The sequence below is a fragment of the Schistocerca nitens genome, chromosome 8 (genome assembly GCF_023898315.1).
Source record: "Schistocerca nitens isolate TAMUIC-IGC-003100 chromosome 8, iqSchNite1.1, whole genome shotgun sequence".
NCBI classification, from domain to species: Eukaryota; Metazoa; Arthropoda; class Insecta; order Orthoptera; family Acrididae; genus Schistocerca; species Schistocerca nitens.
Window position 1 is genome coordinate 344,586,490 of NC_064621.1, and position 17,467 is coordinate 344,603,956.

Below are 17,467 nucleotides of genomic sequence, written 5' to 3' on the forward strand. Positions count from 1 at the left end.
GACGCTATATAATTGATTGTAGTTATAATGAAAATATTGTAAATTGCTGGTTAATTCACTACTGGCCATTAAAATTGGTGCACCAAGAAGAAATGCAGATGATAAACGGGTATTCATTGGACAAATATATTATACTAGAACTGACATGTGATTACATTTTCATGCAATTTGGGTGCACAGATCCTGAGAAATCAGTACCCAGAACAACCACCTCTGGTCGTAATAACAGCCTTGATACGCCTGGGCATTGAGTCAAACAGAGGTTGGATGGCATGTACAGGTACAGCTGCCCATGCAGCTTCAACACGATACTACAGTTCATCAAGAGTAGTGACTGGCGTATTGTGACGAGCCAGTTGATCGGCCACCATTGACCAGACGTTTAAAATTGGTGAGAGCTCTGGAGAATGTGCTGGCCAGTGCAGCAGTCGAACATTTTCTGTATCCAGTAAGGCCCGTGCAGGACCTGCAACATGAGGTCGTGCATTATCCTGCTGAAATGTAGGGTTTCGCAGGGATCGAATGAAGGATAGAGCCACGGGTCGTAACACATCTGAAACGTAACGTCCACTGTTCAAAGTGCCGTCAATGCGAACAAGAGGTGACCGAGACATGTAACCAATGGCACCCCATACCATCACGCCGGATGATACGCCAGTATGGCGATGACGAATAGACGCTTTCAATGTGCGTTCACCGCGATGACGCCAAACACGGATGCGACCATCATGATACTGTAAACAGAACCTGGATTCATCCGAAAAAAATATGTTCTGCCATTTGTGCACCCGGTTCGTCGTTGAGTACACCATCGCAGGCGCTCCTGTTCAAAATGGTTCAAATGGCTCTGAGCACTATGGGACTTAACATCTTAGGTCATCAGTCCCCTAGAACTTAGAACTACTTAAACCTAACTAACCTAAGGACATCACACACATCCATGGCCGAGGCAGCATTCGAACCTGCGACCGTAGCAGTCCCGCGGTTCCGGACTGCAGCGCCTACAACCGCACGGTCACCGAGGTCGGCGGCGCTCCTGTGGTGCAGCGTCAAGGGTAACCGCAGCCATGGTCTCAGAGCTGATAGACCATGCTGCTTGAAACGTCATCGAACTGTTCGTGCATACGTCCCCATCTGGTGACTCAGGGATCGAGACATGGCTGATCGATCCGTTACAGAAATGCGGATAAGATGCCTGTCATTTCGACTGCTAGTGATACGAGGCCATTGGGATCGAGCACGGCGTTCCGTATTACCCTCCTGAACCCACCGATTCCATATTCTGCCAACAGTCATTGGATCTCGACCAACGCGAGCAGCAATGTCGCGATACGGTAAACCGCAATCGCGATAGGCTACAATCCAACCTTTATCAAAGTCGGAAACACGATGGTACGCATTTCTCCTCCTTACACGAGGCATCACAACAACGGTTCACCAGGCAACGCCGGTCAACTGCTGTTTGTGTATGAGAAATCGGTTGGAAACTTTCCTCATGTCAGCACATTGTAGGTGTCGTCTCCGGCGCCGACCTTGTGTGAACGCTCTGAAACTCTAATCATTTGCATATCACAGCATCATCTTCCTGTCGGGTAAATTTCGCATCTGTAGCACGTCATCTTCGTGGTGTAGCATTTTTAATGGCCAGTAGTGTAGCTAAGGGAGCTTTATTTAAAAGTTCAATAGCAACGGAGAAAAGGTAGTATCTGTGCCGTTCTTTATCCTTGCGAATGGAGAGTCTCTGTCGCGTTGGGAGCAGAGAGGAAGCAGAGCAGCTTGAGACATGAAAGAGTGCGGAAGTGTTTGTTGGGCGCTCCCGCAGTCGCGGACTGCAACTATGATCGCGGCAGTGCAGGAGCGCCTTATTCGTCACACCGCGAGTATTGAGAGCACGGTAGGAGTGGACAGGCGGAGACCTGCATTTGCAACTATTGCCTGTCCCATAATTATCTGTGGCTCTGGAAACTACTCGGAGTTCTCATTCCGTAGCAGCAGCGGCAGCAGCAACAGCAGCGGGAGCTATGCAATGTCGTCGGCTACATTCTTCGTCGTCCACACAGCTGCAGCATCGTAAAACTGTTAAGTGAAAAATTATAAACTCGCATATGCATTACACAGCGAAATTTGTTTCACAAAGTATGACTGACTTGAATAACAACCTGCAATAGTTAAAATCTTTAGAGCACCAGTGTTGTAATTGCCCTCAGACATTATTACCTGACAGGGTCCCTTTTCTTCACCGAGTGCCGTAAGAGTATGAAAAGTGATTAACTATTTACTGTCAGTTTTGTGTATTTGCTAATGACCAACTTCATTCTAAATTTTCTGCCTCAGTAACTGTTCATGCCTGTAGGGCATAGCAGAGGCTTAACTAGTTCGCACTTTTGAATATTACTTTCATTCACTTAAAGTCACGTAAAATTTCAGTGGCAAATCTAATAACTAAACATACAGCACAATTTACGAGTGCACATTTCATTTATTCTGTATTTAGCTTAGCGAGTGATTTCTGCCGGCTTGGTATGGATCTTACTGTTGGTATTTTAAAAGTAAAATCAGTTGCTCATTTGCTTCAAGTAAAGTCACTACAATCTTTCAGCAATGAAAAGTATATTGCTTGCCTTTTTCTAAATTTTGTATTACGTTACACTAAGGTTAGTGAAAATCATTTTTACATAACAAAGTTTAAATTAAGCCAGGCATTTATATAACAAGTAATTCCAATTAACTTTAATTTCAAAATTTAGTGTTTCAGAATTTGTAGCTGAAAACTCAGTGCTTTCTGATTCATTTATTTTCTCGTGAACTGTTGTGCTGTGGAAAAGCGTGACAACCTTCTGTTGCCAAGCCAGTCATTATTTGCTTAAATTTCTTTGCCATTACCTTTCTAAGGATTCTAGAGATTCATTGCCCTAGCTGGCTGTCGGCCGTTTAATTATCCCCTTTTCAGATAATCAGAGTTTTCTTTGTATTATCAGTAATTTTTGTATTAAATAGGTACCCTTGCCTCCCCCCCCCCTATGTGGTTCGTGAGCGATGGCACTATATTCCACACATTTCAAAATTGTAATCAGTATTTAGCTTACGTTTAGAATTGATCCTTCCTTCAGAATGTTATTTTCCTTCGGTAACGATAGCCTTGCTCACTGTAAAATTTGCATATGCGGTCACAATCCAGTAGGCCGATTAGGACGTTGACGCCACTCTATTGTAGAATTATTAAGGCGTACGACACAGTGCCACACTGTCTTTTGGGGTGAAAAATAACTGATGTTTTCCCGATTCTGTTTGCAACATACAGGGGATAGGAAAAATAACGTAAACACCTGTACTTACTTGGGAATAGTTTATTAAGAAGGGGTTGGACCCTCATTTTCCCGTAATACAGCTGCGATTCTTCTTCAAGTACTGGAATATAATGATTGTATAGTCTCCAGTGCAATGTTATGCCAGTCTTCGATCAGAAGCTCTTCTAACTCCTCTAGTGACGAGGGAGAAGAAAATCTGCTAGGGGGTCTGCGCACCAATACCGTCCACAAGGATTCGATAATGTTCAAGTCTGGTGACTGTACTGGCCAGGGAAGACGTTGCAGCTCAGTTGCAGGTTCCGTATACCACGCTTGTACTGTCCTGGCTGTGTGAATTCGTACCTTATCGTCCTGAAAAAATGGCGTCATTGTTGGGGAATAACATTTGAATCATGGGGTGCACCTGATCACCTAAAAGGATCACATAATCGTTTGCTGTAACACAGCCCGAGACCAGCAGAATACCATGATATGGCTGCCCGCACCATCACACTTCCACTTCCATGCTTAACCCTTGAAATCAAGCAATCAAAATTGTAGGCTTTCTTTGGCATTCTCCAAATGTAAACCGAGCCCGATGTTGGAAATAACGAAAACGTTGACTCGTCGGACCCTATGACGTGTTTCCACTTACCACCATGTTTTACGCTTCTTTGCGTTGGTTGTCACTAATGATTTTGGTATAGCAGCTCGTCCACGAATATTCGCCTTATGGAATCCTCGGCGGACAGTGTCGATAAATACGGGGTCTGGGAGATTGCTATTGAGCTCTGCAGTCACTTCAACCGCAGTAGTTTTGTGTTGTTTTCACACAATTCGTGTTGGCATACGACGATCTCTGTCATTTAGTTTTGATTTTCGCCCACTATTACGTTTACAACATTATATCCTTCCATGTTTCGTGTAGGCTGTCATAACTGTTGAAACAGTTGCTCTTGAAACATTCAATAAGCTGGCAGTCTTGGTTACTGATGCTCCAGCTAATCGGGCCCCAACAATCTGCCATTTTTGGAACTCTGTTAGGTCTTTTATTGCACGTCGATCACGTCCTCTGAATGCAAATACGAAGTGTGCACTACACATAAACAACCTGTGCTGATGGCTTGTAAATGGTTCAAATGGCTCTAAGCACTATGGAAGTTAACGTCTGAGGTCATCAGTCCCCTAGAACTTAGAACTACCTAAACCTGACTAACCTAAGGACAACACACACATCCATGCCCGAGGCCGCATTCGAACCTGCGACCGTAGCAGCAGCGCGGTTCCGGACTGCAGCGCCTAGAACCGCTCGACCACAGCGGCCGGCTGATGGCTAGTCCATACTGAACACGCACAGTTCAGCACGACACGTGCCTTACCTGGGTTGTTGACCGTCAAACACAACCATCCCATTACTATCACTTTTCACATTATTTTGCCTGTCCCTTGCACCAGTGTCCATTAATGTGAGCACCTGTCAGAAGCCTGAATAAGCATCTCTTTCAGTGTGGATCACCGCGAGACGTGCTGGAAGGTAGTCAATGAGGTAATGAAAGCTACCGACTGGGAAGTGGAGCCATGTCCAATCCAGTGTTGTGGCCAGGTTTCCAGTTTGAGTGTCCATGGTGCTTACAGCTCGGTCGAGGTGAACCCAAAAATTCTCGATTGAGTTTAAATACAGGGAGTATAGTAGCTGAGGGAGTACGGTAATCTCATCCTCGTACACCTAGAAACATGCATGCACACTGCGTGCTGCCTGACAGGTTGCATTGTTCTGCTGGTAGGCGGCTTCATGGCAAGAAAAACGAATCGCATATATGGGTGGAGAAGGTCCACATGGACAGATGCATACTTCTGTTTATCCACTGTGCCTTCCAGAACGACGAGATCCCCCAGGGAATGCCACGAAAACTTTATCCGGACCATAACTTTCACTCCTTTGGCCTGGACCCCTCCGACGGTTGTTGTAGGGTGTTTGCTTTCAGATGTATCGGGCTGTACACGCCAACAGTCCACAATTCAATGGAGCATAAAATGTAATTCATCTGTGAAAGCCACCTGTCACCACTCAGTGGACGTCTAATTGCGCTATTGGCGTCCAAACTCCAGCCCTCGTCGCCGACCAACCGTAGTCAGTATCAGTGTATGAACCAAGCGCCTGCCGCAGTGGCCGATACGCAGCAACTTTCGCTGATCTTTCGTTGAGGAGACTCTATTGGTAGTTCATTGGTTCATCTGGGCGGCTAGTTGCTTAACAGTTGCACGTCTGTTCGGTGCTGCATATTTCCGCAGCCATCGTTCACCCCTATCAAATGGTTCAAATGGCTCTGAGCACTATGAGACTTAACATCTTCACCACTATCATCTATGGTCCATGGTGTACCACACCTGCCTCGGTACCAGTTTCGGACAGCGCCGTTTTGCCATGTAAAGTATTCTGTAATCATGACGGCACGAGAACAGTTTACAGACTTGCTGTTTCGAAAATGCGTCCACCCTTGGCCCAAAATCCAATGGTCATCCCGCTTCTGCATTACAACGTCGGCACTATTTACAGCGTACCCCACTGCTAATGCTACCACCAGCCGCCTGTGAGTGTTTATTGCACTTTGACTTCGAACATCGTTGGTGGTCTCATCAGTGTGACTGTACCATGTGTATATATATGAGTTTGAGGACAATTTTGGAAGCTCAGTGACACATGTGGCAGGCGATGCTATAATGTATAGAAAGGTTGGGACGCCAGAAGACAGTAGTGACGTGCAGGGAGACCTTCATAGGATCGATGATTGCTTTAGGAACCACCAAGTAATTCTGAGCACACGAATATAATCTGTTCCGTACAACTTGGAGATACATCGCTGGAAACTGTATCTAGCGTAAAATATCCAACAGTGACCATACGGTGCGACCTGAACTGGAATTACCACATGAAAAAAGCAGATGACAGTTTCAGAAATAGTGAAAAATTCTTGCCGGCCGTTGTGGCCGAGCGGTTCTAGGCGATTCAATCTGGAACCGCGCGACTGCTACGGTCGCAGGTTCGAATCCGGCACGGGTATGGATGTGTGTGATGACCTAAGGTTAGTTAGGTTTAAGTAGTTCTATGTTCTAGTGGACTGATGAGCTCAGATGTTGAGTCCCATAGTGCTCAGAGCCATTTGAACCTTTTTTTTTAAATTCTTAATCACGTGGGGTTTACCACCGAAATAAGTGGCTTACGCTTACTCGTTCGAGCGATTATATAGTATTTTCATCACTCTGGGACCCTTCTCATGTTGTGTTAATAGAAGAGGCTGAGAAGATCCAACGAAGTGCAGTGCGTCTCGCCATATTCGCCATAGCATACTTTAGTAGGCTCGAGAGCCTTTCAGAGATGTACAACGAATTCTAGCCGTTGACGCCACAAGAAAGGCACTGTTGAATCGAACAGTTTACTGTTAAAAATTCAAGAGAGTTCGTTCCGAAAGCAATCAGTTAACCAATTACTTCTACCTACATACATCTCGGTGAAGGACTCCGACAGAAAACCAGAGCCTTTCTCACGACTCCTTCCTGAGTAATCCCCGTCCGAAAAGATCCGAATGGAGAATATTTCAACCAAGAGAGTTCCACCAGCATTAAGCCATACTGAAGACGTACTTGCCCAACGAAAATCATCATCTGCAGTTTTCCCTCGCATTCAGCCGTTGGCAGTACCAGCATAAAGAAGCCATTTCGCTAATGTTAAAAGAATCAGCAAACATATTACTACCACGGCAAGCGTTTCGGGGATAGACTCCGACAAAAAACCGAACTTCGCACTAGGGCAATCATCCAGACTGTAGCTCTTGCTTCTAATGAGGAAGCCATTGCCTGACTGCGGGAGGAACAATATGTTTGTCTGGCCTCTGCTTAAATACTGCGTTGTGGTCGCAGTTATTAGAGTAACTAGAAAGACTTTACGCAACATACAACTTCTCCCTCCCTTTCTCTCTCTCTCTCTCTCTCTTCGTCTTAAAAAAAAAAAGAAAAACACTGAGTTCTTTGCGAATCACGTTTGGCTTCAGTATTCGCGGAAATACTAGGTTCTGCAGCCACACTTATGGGTGTAGTAACTTCACTACTTCTTATTTGGCCTTCATACCGTATCTAACGGAGTTGCCTGTTAAACGGAATTTGGCATGTTTGTGATACAGAGTGACCGGATGTTCTTCCTGCCGCCAAGGTGTAGGACCTGCAGTATTTTCATATTCACGTTTTTCGTCACTAACGGTGGAAACTTACTCCTTATGACTTTGTAACACATCCAGTAGCTGATATAGCGTGTTACTGGTAGGTTATCAGCACGCAAATCCTATGATGTCTTGGCTGAGAAGACGACAAGACCATTACTTTTCAGTGGTTACAGACTGAAATTATACACGTGTAACACGTATAGTATGAAAACGCACATTAAGTAACTGCTTGTGGCACACAAAACGAAATTTGGAAGGCACATCAACACTAACGCTAAACAAAAACTGACCACCGCAAAACACAACGTTAATTAATTTAACATAGCTAAACCCATATATTTCTTAAACCCACGGCATTTCTCTCAGTGAACCTTCGGATATTAAAGCAGAATTTTTGGTTGTAAACAATAATCTCGCCAAATGAACGCCGTGGAAGGTCGTTTCCAAACTCTTCTGTTCTGCGTTATAAAGTTCTTTTAATAAAGTTATGCTACAAACTGTCACCCTATTCTGCAACAATGGAGTAGACAGTGATTATTACTTAACATTTCGACGCTCGCAGTTTTTCGCCTCTGGAGTAATATTAATAAACTATTCCCTAACACGTCGCCACATTCTGTCGTGGATTAACTACAAATAAATATGGGCCTTGTGGCGAATAGATTTCCAAGCAGTGCATTCACTTGCACAGAACGAAACAAACGGAAGATTTATATTTTAGACAGTGCAGCATATCTTCAGAAACAAAGATACCCTACTGTGACAAGGGAGAGATGTAGGAAAACATTTCCTTCAGTTTGCCCAATACAGTGTGACAAATGGGGTACAGTTATCAGCTCATCACTGTCAACAAGATCAAAGGACGGAACTATTCCTATTTTTAGTCTCGCTTGCCTTTTTGATGTCTGCTTGTTAGCGCCGACGTCTCTGTGGCCCTCCACGGCGATGCTAGACGCCAGTTTCATGCGCACTTGCAAAGAAATACTCCCTCCATTTCGTGTCATGTTGTCGCATGCTGAATAAATCCTACAATGAAACGAAATATCAACGTTTGTGTTGTTTAATTTGGACGAAAATAATCATACAACTACACTGCAATTCAGTGCTGCATTCTGCAACTAGAGAAAAGAAAACTGAATTTCTACAACAGACATAGATCAATACGGAATCATGAGCGGCAAGAAAAATTTAAGTATAACATAGGAGCAGAATGAACTTTAGCTTTCTACCTTTACAGTCTGTATTTAATTCAGTACATAATAGCTTTCGTACAGTCTGCATTGACCTTATTATCGTCCAGAATGTTTTATGCATATTTTATATGTTTTTAGGATTTAAACACAAATTAAAAATGAGTTTGTTGTAAGTTATGATGATGTACTGTGCGGTTATTAATGTGACAGTCACGGACACAGTACTTGTGAGTCATATGTTACCCAATATCGTCAGAGAGTAACCAATTAGTTGTTCTTATTATGGTTTAAATCCGGTAAAATATTGTAAAAGTTCCATAAAAGACTTTTTTAAATTCATAAGAATACTACACCAGTTAAATGCCTTCTGTAAACAAGTACCTATCATAATTTTCAGTTAACGGTTGGAGATTTCATGATACCAATTTTTATAGCACCGATAACGTCTGCGTCATTGTTCAAGTTCAGTGCAAGTAGAAAAGCGGAACTACTGAGCAGGTATATACTGCTTTCTTTCCATAAATCTGTTGTACAACACACGTGAAGTATAAGATTGGAGAAAAAATACAACTTTCTGTTTCTTTTGCAGGAGTCTGTTTTTCCTTTTGTAGAGAGTTTAAGACAGTTGCGCTTGAAGGTGAAATTATTCAGACATTTGTAGCTGCAGTATATACGAAAGAGACTCGTTTTTAAGGTCAACGGGATCTGAAACCAGCCCCTGACAAAGTTATTGAATATAAAACCTGAGTCTCTTCCAGCGCATACAACGTTTAAATATCTTCAACTTTTGTAGTCCTCTCTTCCTCAGTTGCGTGTAATATTGCGGTCTATTGACTACAACTGAATGAAACACAATTTTCGTGCCATACGCGTTTCGCCTTTATTTTCTTCAAGGCATCTTCTGTGGCAGGTTGCGTGGACTACTTTCTACGTATTACTTTCCAGTTCCATTTTTGATGCCGTTGGTCTTCTTATAATTGCCACTTGTGTTTTTTCCACATTTCACAGCACTAGGAACTAAAAACTTGTTTTGTAGCAATGTTTTGATTTGTGTTGCCAACTGTCGGTACTACAACATTAAGCTCCCATATGATAACGCATATTTCTCCATGTTACGTCACTTTATAAACTAAGTTTTCAGCTCACACCGGATTTTACGTGTGCACATACGTAGCACAAATGTGAATCTCTGGATCATGGAAACGCATAAAGATGCCAAGAAAATTTCAGAGGTTGTTCGAGATCAGAGACGTAGCAATCTATCGCAAAAATTTCAGCCATTGGCTGTGATTAGCCGTCCTGGAATCCGGGGTTCGGTTTTGGTACCCAAAAACCACGTTTGTATCCTTTTACTCAATAATGTATAAAAATTTTTGAAAACGGAATGATCGCACTTCTAGATAAATGCCTAGAGAATACAACGTTAAAATTTGCCCAATTTGCTGCGATTAGCTATTTGAATATTCGCTGCTGACGGAGAAAACATGGTGAAAAATGCTTTTTTCGGGTTTTATCAGCAACTACCGTTGATCTAAATGGTACCTCCAAAAACCCGTTAAGGCTCGCCGTAGACTATATTTAATTCAAAAGAAACCAACCGATTTTCTTCATTGCCTAAGCCGGAGAATGTGTGTTGTATTCTAACTTTGACCCTGTACTGTAGGATAGTGACAGAAAGATGATCCTTCTATTGGGTATACAAATGGCCGCTAGCCCAAGGGCCATGGAAAACTCTTTACCCAATCTTTCCAGGACCAATAAAATCCTAAGTATGAGCCCGGAAAAATACCGTTTTTATTCTTGGCATATTAGTAGGTATTAGCAGTGCATGCTGTCGCATCCGTACCCATTTCATCTACATCTACATGATTACTCTGCAATTCATATTTAAGTGCTTGGCAGAGGGTTCATCGAACCACAATCATACTATCTCTCTACCATTCCACTCCCGAACAGCGCGCGGGAAAAACGAACACCTAAACCTTTCTGTTCGAGCTCTGATTTCTCTTATTTTATTTTGATGACCATTCCCACCTATGTAGGTTGGGCTGAACAAAATATTTTCGCATTCGGAAGGGAAAGTTGGTGACTGAAATTTGATAAATAGATCTCGCCGCGACGAAAAACGTCTTTGCTTTAATGACTTCCATCCCAACTCGCGTATCATATCTGCCACACTCTCTCCCCTATTACGTGATAATACGAAACGAGCTGCCCTTTTTTGCACCCTTTGGGATGTCCTCCGTCAATCTCACCTGGTAAGGATCCCACACAGCGCAGCAATATTCTATCAGAGGACGAACGAGTGTAGTGTAAGCTGTCTCTTTAGTGGACTTGTTGCATCTTCTAAGTGTCCTGCCAACGAAACGCAACCTTTGGCTCGCCTTCCCCACAATATTATCTATGTGGTCTTTCCAACTGAAGTTGTTCGTAATTTTAACACCCAGGTACTTAGTTGAATTGACAGTCTTGAGAATTGTACGTACATTTTATCGAGTAATCGAATTCCAAAGGATTTCTTTTGGAACTCATGTGGATCACCTCACACTTTTCGATATTTAGGGTCAACTGCTACATGCCACACCATACAGCAATCTTTTCTAAATCACTTTGCAACTGATACTGGTCTTCGGATGACCTTACTAGACGGTAAATTACAGCATCATCTGCGAACAACCTAAGAGAACTGCTCAGATTGTCACCCAGGTCATTTATATAGATCAGGAACAGCAGAGGTCCCAGGACGCTTCCCTGGGGAACACCTGATATCACTTCAGTTTTACTCGATGATTTGCCGTCTATTACTACGAACTGCGACCTTCCTGACAGGAAATCACGAATCCAGTCGCACAACTGACACGATACCCCATAGGCCCGCAGCTTGATTAGAAGTCGCTGGTGAGGAACGGTGCCAAAAGCTTTCCGGAAATCTAGAAATACGGAATCAACTTGAGATCCCCTGTCGATAGAGGTCATTACTTCGTGCGAATAAAGAGCTAGCTGCGTTGCACAAGAACGATGTTTTCTGAAACCATGCTGATTACGTATCAATAGATCGTTCCCTTCGAGGTGATTCATAATGTTTGAATACAGTATATGCTCCAAAACCCTACTGCAAACCGACGTCAATGATGTAGGTCTGTAGTTCGATGGATTACTCCTACTACCCTTCTTAAACACTGGTGCGACCTGCACAATTTTCCAATCTGTAGGTACAGATCTATCGGTGAGCGAGCGGTTGTATATGATTGCTAAGTAGGGAGCTATTGTATCAGCGTAATCTGAAAGGAACCTAATCGGTATACAAGCTGGACCTGAAGACTTGCCCGTATCAAGCGATTTGAGTTGCTTCGCAACCCCTAAGGTCTACTTCTAGAAGTAAACTACTTATTACGTGAGTTTCTCACACTCACAGTAATGCAGTAGGATGACGTCGTCGACAACCGGCGATATTACGACAGGTGCATATGCTGTGATTTTCATGGCAAAACTGCAGCAACTAATTTCCCTGCATAGTACTTACTTGTTGACGTTTCGTCTTGCAAATAACATGGCACTGTCTAAATGAGATTGTGCGAGAAAATCTTCACTCGTGACAGCGGATATAATGTTAATGGTGCATGCAAGTGAGCTCTCGATGCACAGAGGTGTTACAGATATTCGCCGCAATCAGTATGCTACGGCAGGAGCAGGAGTTGAAACCATCTGTGACATCTTTACGTAATATCGACCAATCAGAAGCGGTCTAGCGGTCTATGGTCAATACAAGGCCATCACCACAGAAGTTTTGACAGTCAGTTACCCCTGACGAAGTCGATGACGATAACCGTCGAAAGCTCGAAGTTTTACCAGGAAATGACGCTTAAAGAAGTCCAAGAATGTTTTATACAGCAGAAGAGAATGTTAGCTAAGCAAGGTAAAACAATAGATCAGACATTTGAAGAAATGAAAAGTACAATGTTTACAGATCAACACGAGTCAATATGTATCAGAAATGAAGAGGTAAAATGCTTGGATAAAACTCGTGACAGACCAGACTGTTGAGAATGAAGAAGAGAAAGCCGAAGTAGAGAGTGACTGCGGTCAAATATTCCATGAATGTAGTATGAAGAATGAGGCAGAAGTGGAAGAAGCTAAAGAGACCACTTCTGAAACAAAAAAATGAAATAGATGGTTTAGAAAAGAGCGTCAGCGACAGAAAAATAATGGATAATTGGCATCTTTAGTAATGCAGATGGAGGGTGGTAATAACACTGGAAACATAGCTGTTGATATCTGTGTAGAAGTAAACTCAATTTACGCTCTCAATACAGTGAGGAGTTAAGTTATAGTTAACTTAAAAAAAACCTTGAGAAGAGGTTGCTTTAACTTAAAAAGAAAAAGACTGAAATGGGGAGCATATACTCCAGAGGTACAAATATTTTCAGGAACTTGCCACAGAATTGTTCTATGTGTAGTGGTTCGATGAGAAACATAATGATGCGATGAAAGTTTGTCAAACATATCGAGTCTATGATAGGAAGTCAATGTAATGTGTGAATGAATATAGTCAGGATTCGATCAGCAAATTAGAACATACAGACATTAAATGGAAAAAAGTAATTTTTTGAAGTATTGGTAAAAAACTTGCATTATCAGAAGAGATGTAGGGTGGGAGGTCAAAACTATAGACTACAGGATTTCTTGAACAGAGTGGTGGTTATTGCTAAATGACAATCTTGCTGTTGTCTGGAGGGAAATGCAAACTGTGATAAAGATCGTGAATGGTGGACCCAAGTGGAATGGTTGAAAAGCGACCAGCTGTGACGAAGTAAACCTCGGGGGTTAACTACGCTTTAGTAAATATGTGCAGTAGTGTGAATAGGACCACAAGCTGTGACAGTACTGTTTCTTTCTTTACTTCTCTACACTGCTTCTAACTCATCTACTCTCCTTTATATCTGTAAAAACATCTCTTCATCTGTGAAACTGCCTAGAGTAAGAATCTGGTTGATGTAACTTGATATGAAAATATCCTACAAATAAGATATAATTCCTGATGATAATGAATAGATAAATCAGTGACAGGTGAAAACAACAAGAATAAGCTAAATGATTGCGAACAGCTTTGAGAAGGAAATTTGGGAGTACCAATAAAAGGCAAAGTGGGTGCAGTAGTGCGGCAGTATTTGAATAGAGAAATTTGGTTTGGGCGTTTTAATTTGGACAGTAATATCAAAGAATTTTGAATATTTCGTTGCTGTGTTCGAATAATGACTGAAAATAGGAAGGAATTAATTATGCAAAATAGGTACGTGTAGGAGAGTAGTCGAGAAGTGTGACTGTTTTGCTTATACGTATGAATGAAAGTGTGAAACAGGAGTAAATGAGAATAATAGTTCATGAGGAAATCGGTAATGTAAGATGAGAAACGATGATCGTAGGGACATGAAAAAAAAATGGTTCAAATGGCTCTGAGCACTATGGAACATAACATCTGAGATCATCAGCCCCCTAGAACTTAGAACTACTTAAACCTAACTAACCTACGGACATCACACACATCAATGTCCCAGGCAGGATTCGAACCTGCGACCGTAGCGGTCGCGTAGTTCCAGACCGAAGCGCCTAGAACAGCTGGCCACTCCGGCCGGCTTAGGGGCATGAGATTGAGAGAAATAGAAAAAAGGAGATAAGAGGAGAAGTAAGGTATGTTATAAGTCGAAGTTGTTAGGCACCTCGCCATAACGTAGTGATGAGGAATGAGAGACTGTGCAATTTTTTCCGAAGACAAAGCATAAAAATTTCATGAGTATGCTTGTTAATAAATGCAGTATTTGTGATCCAGATGGTGGACACATTTCCAACATTGGTGATAACTGAGGAACATATTTAAAAATGAGTTCTGGTAATTTTTTTTAGCATAGGGGATTGAAATATTGATTTGGTAAAAGAAAGTACAGGATGATATCTGATGTTATATTTGTGGTATTATGACAGGATAATTAATTTGTATCTTTAGGCATTCAGATGGACTCGCAGAAATGTAACTTTCGAGTTGTACAAAATAAAATGAGAATATTCCATGCAACAGCAACACATAAGAGGAATCGGTAAATCAATGAAATGAAATGTCGTGTGGCTATGGCCTCCCGTCGGGTAGACCGTTCGCCTGGTGCAGGTCTTTCGATTTGACGCCACTTTGGCGACCTGCGCGTCGATGGGGATGAAATGATGATGATTAGGACAACACAACACCCAGTCCCTGAGCGGAGAAAATCTCCGACCCAGCCGAGAATCGAACCCGGGCCCTTAGGATTGACAGTCTGTCACGCTGACCACTCAGCTACCGGAGGCGGACGGTAAATCAATGAATATATAGAACAAGAACACTGTTATGAATAGAAATCAAGAGTATGCAAATGAGAATAAGTGGAAATACCGAAATGCGAAAAATAGAAGAGTTACAATGACATCCTAAGGTGAATGATAAAAAGTGACGACTGATAGGTATGTCAATCTTCACCAATGTGTAAATTTTTTGTAAACTTTGAAATACCAGTTCACACATTGCTTAATGTTAGAGTGTAGAACATGATTATTTGAATTCTTTGTTTACCTAATGTCAAATTTGTAAGGTACTGTGTTCGTTAATGCTGAGAGAACTACCAACTAATTTTCATATTATTTAGTTACGTTTCTAACAGTAATTTTGAATATTACGTCTTAATACTCACAGAAACTCTGACATTTTCTAAAATAGTGAATATCTCACGTCCGTAGAGAACTTTTTATCTTGAAAAGTTCTTGCAAATAGCTCACAATAAAATGTGGGGCACATGTGAAAATATAGCCATTAGTGAGAGGTAACTTTTTTCCTTTTATCTATAATTTCTTTAATTTTCTTAGACTAACTTTTCATATCTTGTATGGTCTAGCAGGGCTATGATTGGTAATAATGTTAAAAAATTAGTGCATTTTATTTGTTATCTATAATGAATAAGAATATTTTCTTAATATTACTTGAATATGAAAAGAATTTAAATTCTTTTGTTTATTTTATCTGAATTTGTAACTGCTTTGTAAATCACAAGCATGAAAGCACTGAGACAGATATCGAGAGTGACAGTGGAACAGCGATATGCAGTGGGAGTGAATAAGTGACTGAGTGTGTGTACGACAGTATGGAGCGATGCGCGTTGTTGGCTTGAGATGCAAAAACTTATCGAGACAGTAATGGTGGAACAAACGACTGGCATTTCGGATTATCTCCGCGGTGCGTAATGAAAATTGTAGTGATCATTATGAACAAAAATTTCGTACAGTTTAAGTAATACTAAATAGACTGTGTCTCAAACGGTACTGACAATGCTTTCACGAGGAGACATTATAGTTATTGCTACCGTGTAAGTGAAACCTCTTTTACATTGAACTGAATCGCGAGAGCAAAGGATCCATAAACTTTTTAATGTATTTGGCTTCTTAATGAACAGCCGAGTGTTTGAAGCCCTAACTGTCGCAGTGAACATAATTACAATGTGGATCTGATATAAGAACGGTTCTACTGAGCGTGAGTTTGCAATAGCAGAAGTAATTTGCAAACCTGCCGAACAGTTATATCGCGGTCAGAAATTATCACGAACAGTGCATAAGGTACTGAAACTAGGTGTGTATAACGAGTAATAAACGTGCACTTGCTAAGCCTGTGTGTTATCACTAACAATTACACTTACTGACACAGTGGTCTGTTAAATGTCACTGTGGATGACTTTACAGCCTAATCAAGAAGAGGCTTCATCTGAATATTTCACCGTGGAAATAGAACAATCTGAGTTTCTGTAATAACCTCATCTGCAACATCACGAGCCGCCTCTGCCATCTCAACAGGTCAGCATGCTGCTCCAACAACAGACAAAATGCATTGTTGTGCCCTATCCCCAGGTACACACTAAGGCGAATGGAGAAGTTAAGATTGTAAATGTTATGATTCGCCGGCCGAAGTGGCCGTGCGGTTAAAGGCGCTGCCGTCTGGAACCGCAAGACCGCTACGGTCGCAGGTTCGAATCCTGCCTCGGGCATGGATGTTTGTGATGTCCTTAGGTTAGTTAGGTTTAACTAGTTCTAAGTTCTAGGGGACTAATAACCTCAGCAGTTGAGTCCCATAGTGCTCAGAGCCATTTGAACCATTTGTTATGATTCGTTATAAAACTTGTTTCTCTCTTTTTCCGTTTCTTAAGCTTTACTAGGTCAATAAAATTGCTGGACGTGACCTATTAACTTCAAACGTAACTTTGTTGACCCACAATTCAAAAATGGTTCAAATGGCTCTGAGCACTATGGGACTTAACTTCTAAGGTCATCAGGCCCCTAGAACTTAGAACTACTTAAACCTAACTAACCTAAGGACATCACACACATCCATGCCCGAGGCAGGATTCGAACCTGCGACCGTAGCGGTCGCGCGGTGCCTGACTGTAGCGCCTAGAACCGCTCAGCCACCCCGGCCGGCGACCCACAATTAGTTATAAGTATTATATGTATTTTTCTTTTACTTTAATTATCGGTTTCTTTTAAATTACGGCTATTGCAGTTGCATGTATTTTGTATGTCTTTTGGAGGGAAGAGTTACAAATGGGTGTGCAGTGTTATTTTTAAAGTGAGTTGCAAACCTTACTGTTTGATACGGTCGCACGTGTAAATTGCGGCGTCCGCCATTGTTTTCTGGGCGTCGACCAATAGAATTAAAGCTGCTTGTTCGCTATTGGTCCAAGCTTCACGGCCAAGACAAAAG